Raw genomic sequence first — 24,975 nt, 5'->3', positions numbered from 1 at the left:
CTACTCTAATTTGTATTATTTTCTTTCTTCTTTTAACTTTAGACTTAATTTGTTTTTCCTTTTCTAGTTTCTTAAAGTATAATATTAAGTTGTTTATGTGAGATCTTTTTTTCTTTTTTGGTTGTTTTTGGGTTTTTTTTGCCCTATGGGTTGTTGTAATTTTCTTCTCAGTAATTTTCAGTATTGCCCAGAGTGTTTTTTCTTTATTTTATTTTTATTTTTAAATATATTTTCTTAATTGTGCTTTACAGTGGTCCCATTGTCACCCCTTTATACCCTTCCATCCTGCACACCCCTCCCACCCTCATTCCCCCACCTTAGTTCATGTCCATGGGTCTTATATATAAGGTCGTTGGCTTCTACATTTCCTGTATTATTCTTAATTTCAGCCTGTCTATTTTCTACCTACCATTTATGCTACTTATTCCCTCTACCTTTTTCCCCATCCTCCCTTCCCAGCTGATAACCCTCCATGTGATCTCCATTTCTGTGAGTCTCTTCCTGTTCTAGTTTGCTTAGTTTGTTTTTGAGGTTCGATTGTTGATAGTTGTTAGTTTGTTGTCATTTTACTGTTCATACTTTTTATCTTTTTTCTCAGATAAGTCCCTTTAACATTGCATATAATAAGGACTTGGTACTGATGAATTCCTTTAACTTGACCTTATCTGGGAAGCACTTTATCTGCTTTTTCATACTAAATGATAGCTTTGCTGGTTAGAGTAATCTTGGATGTAGGTCCTTGCCTTTCATGACTTGGAATACTTTTTTCTAGTCCCTTCTTGCCTGTAAAGTTTCTTTTGAGAAACCAGCTGATAGTCATTTGGGAACTCCATTATAGGTAACTGTCTCCTTTTCTCTTGCTGCTTTTAAGATTCTCTCCTTGTCTTTAATCTTGGGTAATATAGTTATGATGTGCCTTGGTGTATAATTCTTTGGGTCCAACTTCTTTGGGACTCTCTGAGCTTCCTGGACTTCCTGGAAGTCTATTTCCTTTGTCAAATTGGGGAAGTCCTTCTTCATTATTTTTTCAAATGAGTTATCAATTTCTTGGTCTTTTTCTTCCCCTTCTGGCACCCCTATGATTTGGAGGTTGTAACTTTAAGGTTGTCCTGGAAGTTCCTAAGCCTCTCGTCATTTTTTGAATTGTTGTTTCTTCATTCTGTTCCTGTGCAATGTTTATTTCTTCCTTCTGCTCTCAACTGTTGATTTGAGTCCCCATTTTCTTCCCTTCACTGTTGGCTCCCTATACACTTTCCTTTATTTCACTTTTCATAGCCTCCACTTTTCTATTTTGTGACTATATTCAACCATTTCTGTGAGCATCCTGATTACCAGTGTTTTGGACTCCGCATCTGACAAGTTGTCTATTTCTTCATCACTTAGTTGTATTTTTTCTGGAGCTTTAATCTGTTCTTTCATTTGGGCCATTTTTTTTTTTTTGTCTCAGTGCACCTGTTACGTAGTAAGGAGCAGAGCCTTAGGTGTTCACCAGGGTGGGGCAACCATGTCATTGCATTGTGCCACTGTATATGGGGGAGGGGTCTAAGAGGGAACAGTGCCACATGTTCAGCTGTCCACTGGCTTTCAGTCACTTCCACCACTACCCACAAGCAAATTAAGCCCTATTAGTACTGATTCCCTGGTTGGTGGGTTTGTGTACATTCTAGGACCCTGTGGGTCTCTCCAACAAACTCTCCTTGAGGCTGAAAGTTTCTCTCGCTTCCACAACCCCACAGATTTTTTCAGTCAGAGGTTTTGAGGCTTTATTTCACCACACTGGAACCCTGGGTTGTGAGGTCTATCTCACTCCCCAGTTGTTCCTCCTGGTTTATCTGCATGCAGATGTGGGACTGCCTGCTCTGCCAGTTGCCACCTTGCCTGTTCTCCAGGTGCCACCTTTCCCACCCCAGTCCTCCAGTGGCCACCTTGCCATGAGTCCTCTGTCCTGGTGGTCCATCTGTGTCTCTCCTACCAGTCTGGATGAATGTTTCTTATTTAACTCTTTGGTTGTCAGACTTCCTTACAGTTCAATTTTCTGGCAGTTCTGGGTGTTTTTTGTTTTTAAATTTGTTGTTGTCCTTCTTTTGGTTGTGTGAGGAGGCACAGTGTATCTACCTTTGCCTCCATCTTGGCTGGCACTTTTTACTTTTTTGGTGTAAGCATTTATCCCTTCCCTTTTAATATGAAATAGTTTTTTCTTTTCTAATTTTCCTTCTGTTATTAATTTCTAGTTTCATACCATTGTGGTTGGAAAAGACACTTGATATGATTTGAATCTTCCTAAATTTATTATAACTTGTTTTGTAGTCTACCATGTGATTTCTCCTAGGGAACCTTCCCTGTGTACTTGAGAATAATCTTTATTCTGCTGCTATTTGCATGAAAAGTTGTGTATGTGACTATTAGATCCATTTGGTCTATCATCTGATATTTCCTTATTTTTCTCTGTGGATGTCCTATTCATTGTTGAAAGTGCATTGCTGTTTATTTTTCCCTTCAGTTCTATTAATATTTGCTTTATCATTTTGGGTGTTCCTAATGAGTTGACTCTATTATCATGATATACAATGTACATTTTTTTGTTTCTCATACTTTTATTTTGTCTTTTTGTCTCATATAAAATGTAGCTATCTTTTGTTTACCATTTGTATGAAATACATTTTCCTTCCCTTTATTTTTATTCTCTGTGTGTCCTTAATCTAAAGCAAATCACCTGCAGACTGCATGTAGTTGGGTCTTTTATTTTTATCTATGCAAACACTTGAAATAATTTGACTTGGGATTTTAACTCATTTATAATTTATGTTTAAATTTATTATTAATGAGAAAGTATACTATTGCCATTTTCTTAATTTATTTCATCTTCTTTCATGTTCCTACTTTTTTACTGTCTTTGTGTTTTTAAGTTTTTTAGTGATTTTGTTTGATTTCTTTCTCTTTTTCTGTTTTTTTAATAATACATATGAAGTTATGTCCAGAAAGTATCCAGCCACACACTATGAGAAATAGAGACATTTACTGAAGAAGATACAAGATATAAGAAACATTGTATGTAGGACAATGTTGTCTCAGTCCCCCTCAAAAGAAGTACCTTGGGACCTCACACAGTCTCCCAGTGTCTCTTCCAGTGTTTAAAACACTCTGCAAAATCAGAGTGTTTTAAACACTCTTTCTTGGAATCGCCATCAGCTGCCCCGTTGTATTCTCCTGAATCTCACTGATGGTCTGAAATCTCTTCCCTTTCAAAGGTGATTATAGTTTTAGGAAAAGCCAGAAGTTGAAGAGTGCCATATCTGGGCTGTAGGAGGGATGAGTCACCTGGGTGATTTGATGTTTCACTAAAAAACTCTTCACAAGACATGATGTGTGAGTGGACATGTTGTTGTGATGAAGCTGCCAGTCACCAGCTATGCCAGTGCCCATAGCTGCTGCCATTTTCATCATATCACATCTCTCAACTGACTTAGAACATTGAGGTAGTACTCCTTATTCATTGTTTGGCCTGGAGGGGTATACTCATGATGGACAACACCTTCCCAATAAAAAATACAGTTAACATGGTCTTGACCTTGCTATGACTTTGTGCTACACTTTTATTTGCACTACACTCATCGCATCATTCCTGAAAGTCTTCTGAATCATCTGACTAATTTCCATGGGGAAATGTTCAAGATTAAGGTAAAATTTGATGTAGATTTTTTGCTTTATTTGTTTAGTCATTTTGAATAAGAAGGCCACACAGTATACTTGCTTACTCAGTGGTGTCTCCCACCATTACTTACTAGTATAGTAAAGTTGCCATTGTCCATTCATGGACATTTCAGTCCACTCTCCCTGGATGCCAGGTTACATCGATGTTGCACAAACTGCTCGTATTATATTAACAATGGCGGACTTTTTCCTGACAGACCTTGTTTATCATTCCATTCTCTTCTGAACTGGAAGGTTTTTGCTAAGAAATCTGCTAATGGTTTTATGGGGGTATCACTGTACATGATAAGTCTTTTGCTATTATCAAAATTTTCTTTTTGCCTTTGCTTTTCAGAAATTTTATTATGTGTCTCTATGTAGATTGTTTTGGATTTCTCATATTTGGAATTTCCTGGGCTTTGTGAATCTGAATATTCTTATTTATTTATTTATTTTTTAAGATTTTATTTATTTATCTTAGAGGGGAAGTGAAGGAGAGAGAGAAATATCAATGTATGGTTGCCTCTCGTGCGTCCCCTGCCAGGAACCGGGAACTGGCCTGCAACCCAGGCATGTGCCCTTGACTGGGAATCGAACTGCGATCGTGTGGTTCGCAGGCCCGCGCTCAACCACTGAGCTACACCAGCCAGGGCTGAATATTCTTTTTTAAATACTCATTTCTGCCCTAGACTTGGAGGGTTTTGCCATTATTTCTTTCAACAAGTTTTCTGCCCTTTCATTTCTCTCTTCCCCTTATGGGACTTTGATGATGCACATATCATATTTGTTCACCTAATTGTTTCCCCTAATTCATTTGGGATTTGTTTTCACTCTTTCATTCTTTTATTTCTTGTTCCTATGACTGGATAATTTCAAATGACCTCTTTTCCAGCTCATTGATTCTATTGCTGTATCAAATCTCTTGGTAAGGTATATATTGGATTTTTCAGTTCAGTTATGCTGTTATTTCATAATTTCTGTCTAGTTCTTTTGTAGGATTTGGGTCTTTTTGTTTATATTCTCATTTTCCTCATGTATTTTTCTCCCCATTTTTGTTTAGTTGTCCGTGTTTTTCTGCAGCTCACTGAGCTTCTTTAGGATAAATTTTTTTTTATTTTCTTTTTGTTTTGTTTTTAATTTATTTAATTATTTTTCAAGTACAGTTTTCTGTCTATTACTCCCCTCCCATCCCACCCTCCGTGCTTTTGAATTCTTTCTATGAACTTCATAGGTTTCTATTTTTTTCTATTGGTTACTAGAAATAATTTTTTATTTGTTAGTGTTATATTTCCTTGATTCTTTGTGTTTTTTTTGTAGCTTTGTGTTGTGTGTGCATATTTGAAGAAGCAGACAGCTCTTTCAGTTTTAATATCCGACTTTAACAAGGAAAGATGTTCACCAATCAGCCTGGTTAGAGATTCCGAATGTCTCTCAAGCCTTTTTATGGAGGATGCACATCCCACTCTCTCCCTCCTTCCTGGGAGAGAGGTCTCAGGACTGTATGTCTTCCATTTCCGCTGAGTTATGCTGGGTACTGGGAGCCACACTTCTCTTTTCCCAAGGACAGTGCACTAAGGTACCAGGACATTAGGCACAAGTCCCACTTCTCCTCCTCCTGAAGAAGTGTCTTGGTTGTGCGCCTCATTTCACTCCTGCAGATGTAATCCAGCTGCTAAGAACTGCACTGTGTTCTGAGATTCGTGCCTTCTGCTGAAAATTGCATCATCTGCTGAGATCCACACAGACTGCTGAGATCTGTACTATCCGCTGAGTTCCATGCCATCTGCTGGGGGATGAGCTGGGTTTTTTGTGCTGCGCCCGCTGCCAAGAGCCACCCATGCCTCTCCTTTGTTCTTAGCTGCTCCAAAGCATTCCAGCTATGCCAAATTCCTCAGTATTCTGGGTGAAGACAGGCAGGAGAAGATTTCTCGGGCACCATTCCAAAAGGCTGGGGATGTTGATTGTGCCTCTCTTTCTTTTCCTTGCAGGAGAAATTATTGGCAGCAGAGATATTTCTTGATATTTAACTCTGCCAAGTTGGAAGAGAGGAAGACACAGGTAAAGGTAAAGTGCTTTTGTTTCTTGTTTCGATGTGGTTGTCCTTAGTCCCATGCTTTTCTGGGGTACTGAAAGTTTTGAACTTGATTTTGAAGTTGTCATAAAGGTATTTTTGTCCATATGTTGTTGTTAAGTTATTGTTGTTTTGGGGAGGGGCAAGGATCAGAACCTCCTCTTCTGCCATCTTGCTGACATCAGCCCCTTTCTTCAAAACGTCTCGAAATAAATGTTTGTCAGAATTCCTCTCCCACTTGTATATGAGATTTTATTATTTGTGTAGGTTCTATTCCCAGCCATATCTCCTCACAGTGTTCTTTCCCTTCACTGAATATTTTGGGGAGCCCTGTGGACCCAGGGTATCTAGCATGTTGTGATCATCTCACAGTCCCCTTTTACTTGCCTGAAAATTGGAAACTTTGGAGTTCTCCCTAATTAGTCAGTTTACTCTTTCACTCAAAGAAGTGAGGGGCCGTCAGGAATTTTTGTTTCCTAGATCTTCCTCTGCCAGAAGCTCTCCCTGTCTTTCCTCTGTTGCTCCCACACAGCAGCTTCTCCTTGTCCACAGCTTGCACGCTGCCTTTGGGTTGGCCTGGCTTGCTCAGACGCCGAGGCTCACAAAAATATCCTCTCAGCAACTCTTATGGTAGATGTTATGTTTTTNGAAACTTTGGAGTTCTCCCTAATTAGTCAGTTTACTCTTTCACTCAAAGAAGTGAGGGGCCGTCAGGAATTTTTGTTTCCTAGATCTTCCTCTGCCAGAAGCTCTCCCTGTCTTTCCTCTGTTGCTCCCACACAGCAGCTTCTCCTCGTCCACAGCCTTGCATGCTGCCTTTGGGTTGGCCTGGCTTGCTCAGACACCGAGGCTCACAAAAATATCCTCTCAGCAACTCTTATGGTAGATGTTATGTTTTTCTTTGCTTGTCGTCTTACCTCTTTTTAAGAAAGGATTGAGAATATTCTAAGTTAGTGCTACTGCTACAATTATCTCATCACTTGCACATATGACTTTTAAAAGGGAAAATATTAAATATTTTAGGGGCATATAAAACATGCACAATACAATAGTACAAGACACGTATAATTTGTTTCATTTAAAAGCTCCTCTGGAATGGGCTGTTTAGGTCAGATTAGAAGCTGAGAAAATTTAAGCAAAAAGAGTCAATCAGTATCTTGGTTTGGAAAATGAATGGTGTCAGAGGCCAGAAACTTATAATTCTAGAGGGAAAACTGGGAGATATTACCTAACACAGAAGATTTATAATTGAATTATATGTCAGGAACAATAAGACAGTAATCTGACACAAGCTCAACAAATTAAGGACAGCCAGATTAATGTGTGCAAATAGACAAAGTTCGAAAATAGTGGATCAGTGTAAATTGAATTGCAGGATGCTGAAAATAATCTAAGAATATAAAAATTCACTGCCCAAATGAGCCTGTCTAAGCCAGTTGCTAGGGTGTTAATTTTTTTAGTCTCACATACTTACCACATCATTTAGGTTGTGGGACTACTTCACTGAACTCTTCACATTGACTGGCTGCCTCCCTGTTTCATAACCTGTTAAATTTCATGGTATTATACAAAAATAGTTTAGTTCAAAAGACAAACAAAAACTGCTTCATTTTACAAGAAGGTGAAACCAATAATAGCTAAGCAGTAGGATGTGTCAGAACCGAAAAAAATGAAAGAAAAAAATGTATAGTAACGAGAAATTTTTAAAAAGTACTTCACACCAAGATCCCAAGTAAAAATTTTTATTTGTTTAATTTACTTGTTTTAGTGGGGAGGGAAATGAACAACTTATTATGCAACAACATTATAGCAATCTAATATATAATCTATGTTTAAAAACTATAACATTTAGAATCACAAGGATATATTTTCAGGACTGTTTTAAATAATGGACAAGATTTCAAAGGAGGATAGTAAGAGCAGACAATAAAAGAATATGCCATTAGGCTGGCAATATTCCAATGTACAGTAGTTTTGTCTTATCTCTTACATATATTCTTTCAAAAATATCAGAACAATCAGAAACTAAGGTCTGGTATTAAAGTTTAAAAATCATTCAAAGCCTTCTGATTTTGGAGCTTCAAGAGTCAAACTTGGACCTGGCTTTAATTCAACTTTAAGAAGTAGTGCATAAAAAATTTATATTTGTTTTATTTAGCAAAGTTACTAAGGAAAAAATCTTCATTCTGATAGTTTCTCTTAATATTAAGAGGTCTCCACATTAATGCTCAGGTTGGTTCACTAATCTTATCATTACATAAATGTCTGAAATGTAGACACCCTCATGGAGTTAACATTATAACTGACTATCAAAATTTTGATTCATGTTGTACTTATTGATGTATTTGTTTATTCTTGGTTATTTCCTTATTTTTCAGTATTTTTATGAAAATTAGAAAATCCCTTGAAGTTATTTATGTCTATTGTATACATGTGGTGGAAGTACTATATATTGTATCTCTTCTCATCTTTGTATTCAGTGATATTGTGTCAGAAACCTGAAGTCAGCCATTGTGATAGTTGTTACACCACAAAAATCAGTAAACACCACAAACAAGAACTTCTTTCCATTTCCTTCCCTCCCCTTCCCTTCCCTTCCCTTCCCTTCCCTTCCCTTCCCTCCCCTTCCCCTTTTTTTCTTCCTTCCTTTTCCTTACCCATACCTCTGGCAATCTGATTGTTAAGTATTTACCAACAAACCACTATGGGGATCAAAAGTATGGGATGCCCAATGATAACAATTAATTTCCAAAGATCAATATATTTATCATAAAGAGCAAAAATGACATGGTAGTAATAAGAATTTCTTGAGTTTCAGGGATCTCTAACAGTGGCTAATTGATCCTGGTGTCCCTAGTCGGGGGAAATACTGGTTAGTCAACTAGAGCATTGCATGAAAAAAAAACCTTTATGTTTGGTAGCCAAGAACCTGACTTGAGCCATCACAATGGAGACTCATAACCATATTATTTTTAGACTTAAAGCCATTTGACTGAAGGGACAGTGAGTTTCTTTGAGGAAAAACCATGTATCACTGCTGCCAATACATAATCCAGTCTTTCTTCAAACAGACCTCTGACTGTTTAATAGAGGGACTCTGCACCAGAAAAAAAAAGAAAGAAAGAAATGCCAAGATCTCTTAGATAAAACTAGACACTAATTCTGAACTGGTGCTAAAATCTGAATGAGTGCTACAGCTATAGACCATGACTCAAAGCAGGGCATTAGGGTAGTCAAGTGATAGAGTCTTAGCTCACATTCAGTTCACAGGAGTTCTAATTGTTTTTCCAGTTCCTGGATTTATGATTGGAATAAATAGAAGAGACAACTGGCAGAATCCTTACATTTGCTTTCTGATCCAATAGTTGATAGCCACTTTTGTATGGAAACTCCTGAAACTTTCTCTCCTCATGAACATTGCATTCTGTTTCATAGCAGAAGACATTTTTTTTTTGCAGGAATTGTAGAAATTAATGCCATTACATCTTGAAAGAAGCAGGGTGGTGATACCTGTCACATCTACATTTACTCATAAGTTTAATCAGTGAGCCTGGGTAGAAATTGAATGAATTTTGGAGAATATCTGTATACTATTATAAGCTTAATCAGATGGTGGCTCTAATTACAGCGTCTGTTCTAAATATAGTCTCCAAAGGAAAATCTGCATGGCCCCTTCTACCTGGTACATGTCCGTTGACCTGAATAATGTCTTTTTTCCTGTATCTATTTCTAAGGACCACCAGAAGCAGCTTACTTATAATTTTATAGAGCTAAAAGTACACCTTCATGGGTTTGGTTCAGACGTACATATATTATCCTTCTCTCTGTTGTAATATAATCCCTAGAGATTTTGTTACTTTGACATTTCACAAAATTTCACATTAATCCTTTCCACTGACTGCATTATATTGATTGGATCCTATGAGTAGAAATGCAAGTACTTTAGGTGCCTTGTAAGACATATCAAACCAGACAGTGGGAGATCAACTCCACAAGAGTGTAGGGGCCTCCAACTCAATATTTCTAGTGTTGTGAGTTTTGGTAAATGTCTGGAATATTTTGACATATCCCTTCATAGTGAAAGTCAAATTGGTGTACTTCACACAATGTACCATGAAAAAAAGAGGCATAATATTTGGTTTGCATTTCTGGATTTGGTGGCAACATACACCACTTTAACCAGTGTTACTTTAATAAATCAACAGTTATTTGTAAGACTACCTGTTTGTCCTGGAAGCTAGAACTTTTCAGGAAGTTAAGGCTTCAATAAAAAATTGCCCTAATACTTGGGCCTTTTGATCCAGGAGATCCAAGGACACTCAAAATGTCCATAGCAAACAGGAAAGCTGATTGAAATCTCTGTCACCCTGGCTGGTGTGGTTCAGTGGACTGAGCTTTGGCCTGTGAACCAAAGGGTCACTGGTTCGATTCCCAGTCAGGTTACATGCCTAGGTTGCAGGCTAGGTTGCAGGCTAGGTCCCTGGTGGGGGCATGTGAGAAGTAACCACAGGTCAATGTTTCCCTCTCTTTCTCCCTCTGTTCCCCTCTGTCTAAAATAAATAAATAAAATCTTTAAAACAACAACAAAAAGAAATCTTTGTCATCACGAAAAGGAGAATCACAGCACAAACTTTGGAGTAATTCAATGCCTTTCCCTGCAGGTAACTAACCTAATTTTTGGAAAGAGTTTCTGGTTTATTAGTGGGCCTTGGAAAAAACTTGGGTCAGTATGGGACCTGAGATTACCATTACTGAATATTTTCTGCCCAACTTCCCTTTAGTTTGGGTGTATACAGCAACAATGTATCATCAAGTTGAAATGGTATTTAATAGACTCAGGCATGTCCAAAAAGTATAAGCTGTAATAGTACACTCACATTCCTTTGACACTGATTTGTTTTATATCATCTCCCCTCCCTTAGTCTGTGTCAATGGTCTGTTGCAGTGTTACTTACTACTAGTTGACGGGGAAAGTAAAAATTGGAGACTGGTGAACAACTGAGTCTTTACAATTTGCTCTTTTATAAACTAAAAAGAAATAACTAGAATATTGCAGGCCTACTCAAGAGTGACCCTAAAGGACAGTGGTAAAGAAAATCTTCTAGTGGGAATAAGTTCAAGCAGAACATTTGGTAGCTCACTTTGCCTGGTATAAGATAGCCAGAAGTATGGATATACAGTGATCTGTGGTCATTTGTAAATGACTTGAGTGGATGTGTGGCAATTTGGAAGAGATAGGATTGGAAGGCTGGTGACAAGAAAGTCTGGGTAAGAGGTATGTGGATGGACTTTTGAAACTGAGTACAGATTATGAATATATTTCTGTCCAAAGTGAATATCCATCAAAAGTATCCAAAAACAGAGGGAATCTTAATTACTAGGTAGACAAAACTATAGACTTTGTGGATGTGCCACATTTTTCTCAGATCTTGGTTGAAGAATCTATTTGGAAAAAAAAGTAGCCAGTGGGGGAGGCAGGTGGTAAGTAGCCCTGGAGATGGCGTGGAGGCTAGGCATGGGCTGTCCAACATGGGATTTTCCTTACCAAGCCTGACCTGGATAATGCTGCTGCTCAGTACCCCGCCCATTATTACAGGGGGCAACACAGCGCCAGTTATGGCGCCATTCCTCAGTGTAACCAGATAGCTACTTAGTCAATTACATTGGGTTTCTTCTACCTCGATGGGGAGAGGTTTATCCTTATAGGACGTTCTGGACACACATATTCTGGACACAGAGTTACTTTCCTTGCCTGTAGTACTTCTATAAACACCACCATCCCTAAACTCACAGAACATCTTAACCACTCTCATGGAGTCCCCACAACACTGTTTCTGATCAAGAACGTCATTTCACAACAAAGAAAACTCAGCAAAGGTTTCACACCTATGAAACTAACTTATCTTACCACAGACCTTATCATCCAGAAGTTGCTGAAGTAAGTGAAAGGTAGGTGGAAGAGCTTACTAAAAAATCAGTTAGATTGCCAGTTGGATGACAGCCTTTGAAAGACACACATTCTGTTTCAGGATGTGGTATGATTTAAATCAGAGATTATCTTATGTTTCTGTGTCCCCCAGAGCCAGTGTATGTGCTTGGGTTTGGGAATCAAGAGTAGAAGTGTAAATGTTTTCTTACTCTATTCTACCCAATGAATTGAACAAAATAAAAAAAATTACCAATATAAATAATAAATAAATAAATAGGGGTAAAAATGTTTTTTAAATAAGAAAATGCTAACTAATGAATTAAAAAAAGACAGAATTAGAAAACTATTATTTGACAACTATGGCAGTAATAATTCAAGCATGAAATAACAATGAAGGTTCTAAAAAGTAGTTCGATGAGAATGACTATTTATATAGACTCAAATACTTCCTCACAAAATGTATATTATGAATTACAAAGGGTAAAATAGTGATTTTACAGTGAAGGGAAATTGACAGACATGAGCTTAAGCAAATGATCAAAAGTGACATCATCAGTAATTGAATAATTGTACCACCTGATAGAATACAATGGGATAGGATATAGAAGTATGACCTCTGTAATATTCCTGTCAAAAATGCTTAACACGAAAATACTCGTGAGGAGCACTGGTTCATATGACTCAGTGGATTGAATGTCAGCCAGGGAACCAAAGGGTTGCTGGTTCGATTCCCAGTCATGGCACATGTGGGCCAGGTTTCCAGTGGGAGGTGTATGAGAGGCAACCACACATTAATATTTCTCTCCCTCTCTTTCTCCCTCCCTTCTCCTTTTAAAAAATAAATAAATAAAATATTTAAAAATACTCATGGGGAAACCTTTGACTAACCCAACTCAGAGGGCATTCTATAAGGTGCCAATGCCATGAAAGTTACAGAAAGCCTGAAGAACTGTTTCTGGTTGAAGGAAATCAGAAAGATGTGTTAATTAAATCCAAGATGTGGTCCTGAGAAGGATCCCTGTGCTGTAAAGGGCATTGTAAAAATTGAAGAAACTCATATGGAGTCTGTAATTAGATGGCAGTCTGTAGCTAATGTATCAGTGTTACGTGTCCGAGTTTGAGTGTAGTATTGGGTCCTATAATAATATATCCTTGTAAGAAGAATTATGTACTGATATATTCCGGAATGATCAACATCATGTTTCCAACTTACAAGTGTTTCAGAAAGAGTAGTTTTTGTCCTAGTACAACTGTTGTATAAGTATGAAAATATTTCCAATTAAAGGTTAATTTTTTACATTTAAGTAATTGTGTAACTATATATTACTGATTTTAGAGTTTTTGTTAAAATAGAAATTTAACAGACAGGACATAGTTTCATTTTATCTAACTATTGTAGGAAAATTGTCCATCACCTTACATAGATTTAGAGAGTTATGTAGGAATAGAAAGACATTTTTTTACCCAATTTCAAGTTCATAACATATGGAAATGGGGAGAGCAACAGGGAAAAGAAAGGAAGAGAATGGACACTTATCACAAATTAAAACTAATTTTGACCTCTGCTAGTCTGTAGTCAGATTACTGGCATCACAATAATCGTCACAAATTGTCACAATCTTCATCATCAATTGTTGAATTGTGTAAAGTTCTATCAAGTTGCTGAGAACATTACTAATAATTCATAATAATCTCTCCTTAATTCAGGATAGAAATTATAAAATATAAAAGGTAGATGAAACTAGTGGGAAAACTGTTCTCTAAGATGTTTGAATGTCTTTAAAATAAACTATACCTATATTATGCCCTGGCTGGTGTAGCTCAGTGGGTTGAGCACAGGCCTGCAAACCAAAAGGTTGCAGGTTTGATTTCCAGTCAGAGAACATGCCTGGGTTACAGGCCAGGTCCCCAGTGGGGGGCTCATGAGAGGCAAGCACACACTTATGTTTCTCTCCCTCTCTTTCTTGCCCCCTTCCCCTCTCTCTAAAAATAACTAAATAAATTCTTTAAAAAAATTATATTTTCTATTCTGCTCTCAAGTCCTCATATTTTTATGAAAAAGAATAGCAGAATGGGAAGAAAAAGAAAGCATTTAATAAAGTAAAACAACTACTAATTGATCAGTTCTCAGTCTTTTTTAACAGGATATAGTTCAGGTGAGTGATTTTTCTAATGTGTCCCCCAGCTGGGGTTGGTCAGAAGTTTCCTCAAGAGTATTTTCTTGCTAAGTATTTTAGCATGAATACCACAGAAGTAATGCCCTGTTTAACTACTAGAATTCTATCAGGTGGTACAAGATTTTGTTTTATCCCATTAGTAATAACATATAATTTTGATTATTTTTAATCTTGTGTCTGCCAGTTGTCCCCACTTCAAAGTTCTTGCTGTGACTAATTTTTCTCATGTGCTTTTGAGCAACTGATTGAACAAAGAAAGTGACATATCCATGTAGTCACTTGGATTATCAAGTGACTATGCAATTATCAGTGCGTCCCTCTGATAATTAAGATTCTCCTCTGCTGTGGGTCTTTTTGGTGGGTATTGACATTAGACACAAATATATTTGTAATCTGTATCCATATGATTAGTTTAATTGAAACCATTTAGTGTTCCTTGAGTTAATGAATTAAAATTAATAAAGATGATTTATGAATTTTGAAAAATGAACAAACCCATATTTAGTTTCCATCCATTGTATCACATGAGAAGGGGAGGATAAAAGCTTCAACACATTTGAAATCAACAGGCCATGTCTTTTGTGACCTTGGAAAAGTCATTTATTCTTACAGTGTCTAATTTCTAAATTTTCAAATGAAGCAAGTGAACAATCAAGAAATAAGCATTTTTATTTGGTGTTCACTATATACCAGCCATTTTAGTAAGTTTTGAACTACATTACTTAATTTATAACTAATGTAATATGTAGATAGTATCCTCCTCATTTTATAAGTGTGGTTATTAACATGGAGAGAGATAAAGAAATTTACCATTTCCAATTACTGAGTATAAGGCAGAGCTAGGTTCAAGGTTAGAGATGTCTAACTTAGAGGGCAAGCTCCAAATCTTACTCCACTTCCTTGTCAACTTACCCAGGGTCCATTTCAGCTCTACCAGTGTTTGAATTTCCATGAATAAGAAAGAGCAAATAGAGCTGAATTTTGTTATGTTGCTTTGAGTCAAGTAATTATATTGTGTCCAATAAAATTTTTCTGTCCTTTTCCTCAATATTTTTTAAGTTCTATTTGTAGTTCCCTGTCCTCCTTTGCTCTTAAACATTCAAAACTGGTTTTAATCTTTTCGCACGTGTTTTAGCTTGATTCTTTTGGCTGTCTCTCCTGAAATCTGTAACAATACAACAGTGTCACAGATCAGTTGACAGCTTTATGTAGAAATTTTATGTTTATCAGCTTTAGTCTAGAAAAGCCCAAAGGACATTTGTCTTCTGCCAAGTAAGGTCCTCCCAGCTTCTCTTCTTCCACATTAACAAATGATATACTGTGACCTTCCACACTCTTGCACTCTTGGGCATATGATTTCAATGACATGCTCACTCTACTTCCCCAAGCATTGCTGCTGATCTTAAAACTGTTATAAGAGTTTTCACATTTAATTTTTTCTGTCTGTTACTCAAGTTATTTTTAAATACTTGTTTTTGCCCTGGTTCACATCTCTAAGGACTTACCATGGGAACATCTGTGATTCGTGTATTAGAATGGATTTGGGGGGAAACTTGAGCCAAGCAGAAGGAATCATATTTATCTGACATGTTAAGAATAAAGGTATTTATGTATGAATACTTTTACCTATTTTTGTACTTTTAAAATGGAGCTGACTGGATATCACACATTAAAACAAAGCAAATTAAAACTCTTTATTGAGTAATGCTTTATTTCTTGCAAAAGATGTGATTTTTTGGTGTAAAAGTTTTAAGAATTGTGGGGATACAGAAGCTTCACTCCAAGATGTTCCTCTGTGGTATGCAGATTATTTTGAGCTAAAGGCGACCAAAGACCCTGTGGGCTCATAAGAAACTTTTACTTCTCTCTTAAAGAATTTAAATTAAGGGCCTGGCCCATAATTTGAGTTATCACCAGAAATAACTTTTCTGGCTTGGCTAAATGGCAGGGCGAACTAGGAATTACTGAACATCTGTTCTTATCATCCTGCAATGACCTTCCTCCCTCTGAAGCAGCAAGGTGCCTCATCTCACCCTCAGCTCAGAGAGCCCTACCACCTCATTCCCTGCTCTGTCTTTGAACCTCTCCTCTATGTGGCTTCTTTGACTCTCTCATGTATGTGCGATTCCCATGCATATGTGTGTAATTAAATTTGGTTATTTTCTCTTGTTAATATCACTCATGTCGATTTAATTATTAGAACAATTGGAAGAACACTGGGAGGTAGAAGATTTTTTTCCTCCTCCACAAAATCAAGACTTTATAAATTTTTATTTAAAAAGGCTTAGTATTAGCTTCATATGCCAATAAAACACATCTGTGATCATTTTTATTATAAAAGCACTATATTATGTTGAATAGTCTAAACATCTATTCCTGTTCATTGGCTTTTAAGATGGCATGTACAACGGTGCTTATGGAAAGCTCTTTAAGATAAGTAAATGTTACATATTTATTGCTGTGCTAATTTTATTTAACTTTTACATGTAAATTAAACCAGTACTTTGTGTTTTTTTATTTTGAAATAATGAAATTTGGAGGAAATATTAGTATTAAATACTGGCCTGCTTTGCCAGGTCTTGGTGGCTGGATGGATATAATTCATTATTCAAACTGAAACACCTTTTGGAGTTAAGGGAGGCACTGCCCTGAGGGTGACAGGACAGCAGGTGTCCTCTGGGAAATGCCAGGACAACCGGCATCAGTGTCAGGGAGGAAGTCCAGATTGTTTAGGCTAAAGGGCCTGTATAGCTGTGCCAACACTTCTCATATACTGTTGGGTATGAATAGACTTGCTTCTTTTTGGCTACACACTTTAGTCTCAATAATGCTCCTGTCTTGAACTGATAAACAGTGAATAAAGTGAAACCACTATTTCATATCCAAAGGTTATTATGTTTCAATATGTCCTCAATAGGGTAATTCAGAGCCAATGGCAAGAAAAGCACTTATTTAAGAGAATTCATATATACCAGAATAGGTTCAGACCTTCTACCCTGGAAGTGTTATTGCTTCATCGATGACTTATCCATTTTTCAGTAGTGTAGAATGACTCAGAGAATTCCCAACAGAAATCAACCATGAGGTCACCTTGATCTTGAACTTCTAGCCCTCAGAATTGTAAGAAAATAAATAAAACACAGTGTTATTTTCCACATAATATTGACAAAAATAAGAATATGACCATGCTTGTGGAATGTAAGTGGCACAGCTACTTTGAAAAGCAATGTGGCAATATCCAGCAGACTTTCAAATGTGCCTACCCAAGTATCCAACAATTTATGCCTGAAAACATACTCCACAGGAAGAGGGTATACCTAAGAAGGGATTTCTATTGCAGAAGTAATAGTAATCTTGGAAAACTTGAATCAATCTAAATATCTATTAGTAATGGCTCCAGATCCAGCAACATGGGAGATGTTAAAAATTATGTTGAATGAAAGTGGAAAAATGGAGGGTGATACACACAACATATTAATATGCACTGCTTAAGAACACTTAAGGTAATCTTATAGTAATTAGATTACAAGAATTTTTATAAAACTCCAATGGTGGTTGCTTCTGGGGAGTTCAAAGAAGAATAGTGCTGAGGGGTTTCATTTAAGAAGACTAGCTAAGTCTCTGAAGTTTTATTTTATTTAAATAAGAATAGCAAGAAAAATATCAGCAGTAAATATTCTAAGTGGTGAAAATATATATTTTATGTATATATTTTTTATTTTAAAATTTCTTTTAAAAATACAAGAAAAAAAGACCAACAGACACCTGAAATAGAAAATATATACTCCATAAAATTTGGAATATAAATAATTTTAAGAGCCCTGGCTGCTGTAGCTCAGTGGATTGAGCGTGGCCCTGTGAACCAGATGATTGTGGTTCAATTCCCAGTCAGGGCACATGCCTGGGTTGCAGGCCAGTTCCCGGCAGGGGACACACCAGAAGCAACCATACATTGATATTTCTCTCCCTCTCTCCTTCACTTCCCCTCTAAAGATAAATAAATAAAATCTTTAAAAATAATAATTTTAAGAGATCGTATTTACAAATGCTGAGATAAGAATTATTTCAATAATTTTATAATCACTAATTTTACATTTAATGATTTTATAATTTTATACTTTTTCAGATCATAATTTCTTAAATGACGTGGGCAGGAAAGATCTCTTTTATGTGATTAAGATGACCAAAAATAACATGGCACAATTAACTTCAAGAATTAGAATTATTCTGAATGGCAGCAAAATTTGTCACCCCAAAATATGAATAAACTCAGAAAGAGTCCAGAGACTTTGCTAAGAATAAATAATGAGGATATATTCAAGGATCTTAGGGTTTGTAAATATGAAACACAACTGTGCAATACCTGGGATGTTCTGAAGAAGAAGGGAAAGCTGAGGTTCTTACAGCAAAACAGTACATTCTCGAGAAGAATCAGTCTTTAAGTTCTTACCTTCTGGATTCGTCCAAGATGGAAATCCTCTAGATGACTGGTGGTCTGAGTAATTGAGGGCAAGTGACGGAGATATATGAACATTCTTTCCTTAGTCCTTTAGGGGGTTGTCTGGAGGTGTGATATATATTTAGGCGTTGATGCAAGACTGAAACATTTAAAAGTTTAAAGGCTTCCCAGGCTTGTTCAAAGAGAAATGGCATTATTTCTACATTCTTCAACCTACTTGCTTTTAGTAATTTAGCCCCTTGACTGTAGTAACTCCATTTGTTTTCTTTACTTCATTCCTCAATCCCTTGTTGGTATAAATATTATTTCAGGCTTATAATATTTAAGAAATAGCAGACAAAGGAGAAGATCTGAAAACTGAACAGAAGTTACCCTTTTGTAAAAGACATTTACATTTATGAGGAAAACCTCCATTTGAAGGAGTGTCTTCCTTCCTGCACCAGCAAGAGGGAAATGCCTAAATCTCTAGAAACTCTTATCAATGAAAAAGGCAAACACTTAAATCTGTCTAACAACCTTGCCCTTCTTTGCTGTGCTTTGCTTGAAAACTTCCCAATATTTTCTCAGGTTTTTAGCTGGAGTTAGCATTTTGTTGCTGGCTTGTATTATTTTGGGAATTACTCCTTTTTTCTAGACATCTCTCATGTATAAAGGAGTTATACATTTCATTAAACTTCTGGGGTTTTTTCCTTTGTTCATCTTTTACTGTGGTGGTGGTGGTCCTGGGGTCTCAGACAGGATCCTAAAAGTGTAGAAGAAAAATTGTTTATCTTCCTCCACATTCTGCGGGGGAATAAGATAGGTTTTCTTTGGAATGTTAACATGAAAATTCAGTTTTTATTATAGTGTCATCATCAAATGGAAGTGACTCATTTGTTTTGCAGTAAAGGTTAATTATTTGTGATACTCTAAAGCATGATTTAAATTAACTTAATCTAAGCTTATATTGTAAGAAACTAATATAGTCCCAGGTTTTACTAGCCTTCATTACCAATTAAAAATCTTTAACTATGATTTTTAAATGATGAATATAATAAAGGATTCTATTGTGTTTGTGTCATGTTTGTATCAATCTTTAATTATTTCTAGAAGTTAGACTAATTAATGAAGCCTGAATAGAAATTATTAAACACGCATTTGGATTTTCCTGTCTAAACACACTAGGAACACTTCGAACTAGGAACAGTGATCTTGTATTTGTGTTTCCTTAACACTTTTATTTTTTTATTTTTTTTTGTATTTTCATACTAGCCTAGAGTGGCTTTTATTATTTTTTAAATTTATTTAATTCTTATTCAGGTACAGTTTTCTGTTTTATATTCCCTGCCCTGCACCCCACCCCCCCAGTGCTCCCCACCTCCCTCCCATTTCCGCCCCCCACCTTAATTATTGTCCATGTGTCCTTTATACTTATTCATGTGAGTCCCTCCCCTTTTCCCCTATGATTTTCTCCCCTCTCCTCTCTGGACCCTGTCAGCCTGTTCTGTATTTGAGTGTCATTGGTCATATTTTGCTTGCTTGTTTGTTTTGTTGTTTAGATTCCTGTTAAAGGTGAGATCATATGGTATTTATTTGTCTTTCACCGCCTGGCTTATTTCACTCAACATAATGCTCTCCAGTTCCATCCATGATGTTGCAAAAGGTAGGAGCTCCTTCTTCCTTTCTGCAGCATAGAATTCCATTGTGTAAATGTACCATAGTTTTTTGATCCAGTCGTTTACCGATGGGCATCTTGGTTGCTTCCAACTCTTGGCTATTTTAAATTGTGCTGCTATGAACATCAGGGTGCATAGGTTCTTTTGGATTGGTGTTTCAGGGTTCTTAGGATATACTCCTAATAGTGGAATTGCTGGGTCAAAAGGCACGTTCATTTTTAGTTTTCTTCAAAAGTTCCATACTGTTTTCCATAGTGGTTGTACCAGTCTGCAATCCCACCAACAGTGAACTAGGGTCCTCTTTTCCCCATAACCTCTCCAGCACTTGTTGTTTGTTCCTTTGTTTATGATAGCCATTCTGACTGGTGTAAAGTGGTATCTCATTGTGGTTTGAATTTGCATCTCTCTGATAGCAAGCAATATTGAGCATCTTTTCATGTGTCTCTGGATCCTCTGTATGTCCTCCTTGGAGAAGTGTCTGTTCAAGTCCTTTGCCCATTTTTAATTGGGTTGCTCATCTTCTTTGAGTGGAGTCGAGTGAGTTCTTTGTACATTTTGGAGATTAAACCTTTGTCTGAGGTATCATTGGCAAATATATTTTCCCAAACTGTTGCTTCTCTTTTTATCTTGATACTGTTTTCCTTAGCCATGCAGAAGCTTTTAATTTTGATGAGATCCCATTTGTTTATTCTTTCCTCCTTGACACTTTAAAGTGTTTACTTAATTTTTTATTTCTTATAGATTGGAGCCAGACAACAACTGTCTACATATACTTTAAATAACCAAAAATACAGAAATGATTAATTAGCTTTATGCACAACAAAATAAAATTGTTATAAAGCTCTGTCTTGAGAAAAATTTGATGACTAAACCATATACAACCATAACCTGCATATTCTGGAAACTGAAACTTTGATGAAATCAAGGAAAAAAGGTTTTTATACTATCATTTCAATGTGAATTTAGTATATTTTATTTACCTAATAATTATAAAAAAGATACTGAATTAGATATATCATAATTAAAGTTTATTTGGAATATTATGTCACAAAAAATGAGAACATATTGTTTTAACCTTTTATCTACACTCCAAATTTGGTCTAGTAGTAAAATGATGTCTACATGTTAGAAGTACAATTAAACAGTTTCTAAATTGCATATTTTAAAAATGCTGAAGGAAGGGGTTGTTTCTGTGTAATGTGTTTGTTTTCCCTGAGTAATCTCATCCTATCAAGGAGCATTGTGCTGAGCACAAACATAAGTGGAATATAGAATATGTGTGCTACAAATAATCAAAACACTGTCTCTGGGTTCTTGTGATTTCACTGAAAGCAAGTGGACAATTCATTTTTAGTGAAACCTCTAAATTCTGAAGTAAAGCTTTAGTAATTCCAAGCTGTATTTTTGTCATTGTTGTTGCTTTTTTCTGATGTATTGCTTTCATAATATATATAGGGTATCCCAAATCATGCAGCATTTCATGACAGGTTACTAGTTATCATTTTAATATATTTTCTTCAGAAAAATTCTTACATTCTTTATTATATTGACCAATTATAATGAAAAATTAGAGCTAAATGCTTAGAGCTAGACATAAATCTGCACAGGAAAGAAGCAGTAAAGGAATCCCTCAGTGCCTTTCTGGGAGAATTATATTTGTGCTGCCTGACATTCTAGAACCTAGCGTCCTTTGATAGTGCGATTTCAGATGTGCCAGCAGAGCAGGCAGGAGGGAAGGAAAAGCCCATTCAGCCTTCTTTAAGCATCTTCTCCTCAAATCTAATCCTGAATGATCTGCTTCCTAAATCAGTCCTCAATTCTGGCTGTGTATCTGAATCACTTCAAATTGCGCAAAGACCGACTAGTCCTTAGTCCTGGAGTTTTTGATGTGGGTGCCTGGATTGTATTTTTATTTATAAGATAACTTTTATCTCTAGTCTACTTTATCCATTTGTGACGCTTGGGGTAGGGGCAAAAATCCCAATGCTTTTATCAAATGGAAAGCAGAAGGTCCAGTGTTTTCTTTCATCTTTTGACAATGTCAAAAAATAAAAAAGTGATCTTAGTGGATCCTCATTCATCATCCTCAAATAGTGTTTATGTAATGACCACAAGAGAAAGCTGTCACACCAGGAAATTATTGTGTAATCAAATTAATCCACCCACATAGACAACTGTCTGAGTTCTGGTCTGTATTTTACACCAGTGCAGAAGGCACCGAGAAGAAGGAAAAAAGAACATATTAATAGGAATAATTCTTTAAAAGGTATTGATAACTTTTTTCAAATTTATTTAATTCTTGTTCAAGTACAGTTTTCTGTCTTATATTCCCAGCCCTGCCCCCCCAGTGCTCCCCACCTCCCTCCCATTTCCGCTCCCCACCTTAGTTATTGTCCATGTGTCCTTTATACTTGTTCATGTGAGTCCATCCCCTTTTCCCCTATGATTCTCTCCCCTCTCCTCTCTGGACCCTGTCAGCCTGTTCCATATTTGAGTGTCACTGGTCGTATTTTGCTTGCTTGTTTGTTTTGTTGTTTAGATTCCTGTTAAAGGTGAGATCATATGGTATTTGTCTTTCACCGCCTGGCTTATTTCGCTCAGCATAATGCTTTTAATCTAATGAGAATACTTTCAGCCTCAGCTTTCACAATTTGGCAGTAGTCATGTAAAATAAAAGAATATTTAAACCCACTCTGCTGTTCTTAAGCATTTATAAAGCTATCACTTGAGTTCTGACTTGATCATGTTTACTGTGGAGATAAACAGGTGAAGGCATTTCTATTTTTACAAGTAGATTCAATAAAAATTTACTATGGAGGCAGGGAGACACACTGTCTTGTAGATACATAAGTAAATTTGATGAAAATACATCTCAAGCAGGCTTACTTTTTAAATGTTTTACTTGTAGTTCCGAACTTTATGTTATTGGTTCACCTCTTTTTTGACCTTTGACAAACCTGTTTTGAGAATACCATTTTAGGGTGAAATAATACTTTGGAAGGTATAGAACGAAGAAGCCCAGAGCATTCAACCACTGCAACACATAGGCTATGTCTCCACTCGGATGTGTTATATACCTCTATTCACCACTCACCATTTTCCCTCTGGTCCAACAAGGAGTTTTAAAATGCTCTTACCAGTACCACAGCTCAAACTACACACACTCCCTGAAAGAATTCCTGCACTCAACTGACTTGTAAACTTCAGCGATTTATAATTGTGCACCAATAACAATAAATTAAAACTAATTAATAGAATATTAAAATCAAATATGCTAGTGTATTTTTGAGGAATTTTGAACTATGAGTATGTAAAAAGTAGGTCAAAGTTTTTTGATGGGATAAAGATAAAACATTTATAATTATTTTTTTATGATTATTCTCTAGAATGGCTGTGTGCAAACATATAATTCCACGTATACAATAGATGTCATTTTTTTAAAAATTTATCTTTATTGTACATTGTTCAATAACCATTTGTACATTGTACATTACCATTTGTTCTGCTTAAACCCCCTACTTGCAGCAATCCCCACACCGATGTCCATGTCCATGAGTCCTTTTTCCTTTTGCTTGATTCCTCCACCACCTCACTTCTCCCCACCCCACCTGTCATCCTGGTTTCCAGCTCCACCTATACAATAGATAATTACTACTTTAACTTTTTTAAACAATGTTCAAAGAATAAGAAATACACATGAATCCTAATATATTTAAAATACACATGAATCTAAAATAAAGCATCATTTGTATTTTGCCATAGAATGAGGTGTTTGTATAAGTGAATTTATAATAAACAAGCATCCTTTTTCTATCTTGATAAAAATATTTAAAAGCTGCACTGCATTTTCTACACTATAAATAGATTATAGAAAACTACACATTTTTAAGCATCAATGCCGTCATCTAAAATATTCTTTTGTTTGTACTGAAATAAATGCATGTTCATTAAACTTCTTGGACATTTTGCCATTAAAATCTAAAATCTGCTTAGTATATTTTTTTCTTTATTTTTTCTCACACTTTACAATGAAATTCTTTTTCCACTGCTACATGTATACCTGCTACTTACTTTTAAAATATTCTCAATCCATTAACACCTTCATAATGTCCTGCTTCAAATCTCCTGCAAGCTTGGAAAAGAGATAACTAATTTTGTTAGACATGTGGCCAAATAAAAAGGAATGTATGGTGATAAAAAGCAAATGAGCTCCAAATAGAATAGGTGAGATTTAGAGCTTGACATGCATGCCATTTTTCTTGACCCTTGTGATGTCTCATTTTCTAGTTTACGTTTCTCACCATTATTTCCCAGAGTTGAAAATGTTTTTTTGAAAAAAGAAAATGTTCTATACATTATATTTAATTGTATTCAGCCTCACTGAAACCAAATTCTTTTTTGGCAAAACATCATGTTATGCCCAATGAATGTTGGAAATGTGACAAAAGCAATCACACCAGGCTTTATAAGAGGAAGAAATAAGCATTCTATACAATAGAACATTTTGGGGGCTATTATCATGTGTAATAGCTTTTTTCAGGAAATCACAATCTATAGATGGAAATGCTTCTTAGAGAAATGTTATAATAGACAAATAAAATACAGAAAGTATAAAAAGGAAAGATGAGAGGAAAAATAAGCAAGTAGGAATTTAAGATAACTAAGTGGTTAAAATCCAAAAGAAAAAGTTGAAGGTATTTGTAGTATTACGGATTTATTCTGAAGTCCATAGAAACGATCGAATCAATGTACAACTGAGGAAATCTCTCTTTCTAGGTGTGCATGGCCCATCAGCAAAGGCTAGAGTTTGGCCACCTTTCTTTTACAAACTCGAGTCTTTTAAAGTATTTGTATTTGTTAGGAAAATGGACTACTTACATTCATTATAATTTTCCCATGAACTTAATATTCTCTATTATAATTTTTTGTTTTACTATATTTTATTTATGATGTTTAATTAAGTTTCTTTTTCTTACTCATCTCTTTACTACTTT

At 36.0% G+C, this 24,975-nt stretch overlaps 1 long non-coding RNA gene across 1 annotated transcript in view; it reads left to right on the top strand.

Annotated features, from left to right (window-relative positions):
- Nucleotides 1–5,400: 5,400 nt before the first annotated feature.
- Nucleotides 5,401–24,975, top strand: part of LOC118982357 (uncharacterized) — an 85,336-nt gene continuing 65,761 nt past the window's right edge. The window contains exon 1 of the long non-coding RNA XR_005065522.1: nucleotides 5,401–5,754. This is a non-coding gene — a long non-coding RNA (uncharacterized LOC118982357). The remainder of the gene's footprint in view (nucleotides 5,755–24,975) is intronic.

The sequence above is a fragment of the Sturnira hondurensis genome, unplaced genomic scaffold (genome assembly GCF_014824575.4).
Source record: "Sturnira hondurensis isolate 20B ecotype Veracruz unplaced genomic scaffold, ASM1482457v3 Scaffold0025370, whole genome shotgun sequence".
Lineage (NCBI taxonomy): Eukaryota > Metazoa > Chordata > Mammalia > Chiroptera > Phyllostomidae > Sturnira > Sturnira hondurensis.
This window is presented reverse-complemented; position numbering and strand designations above follow the sequence as displayed.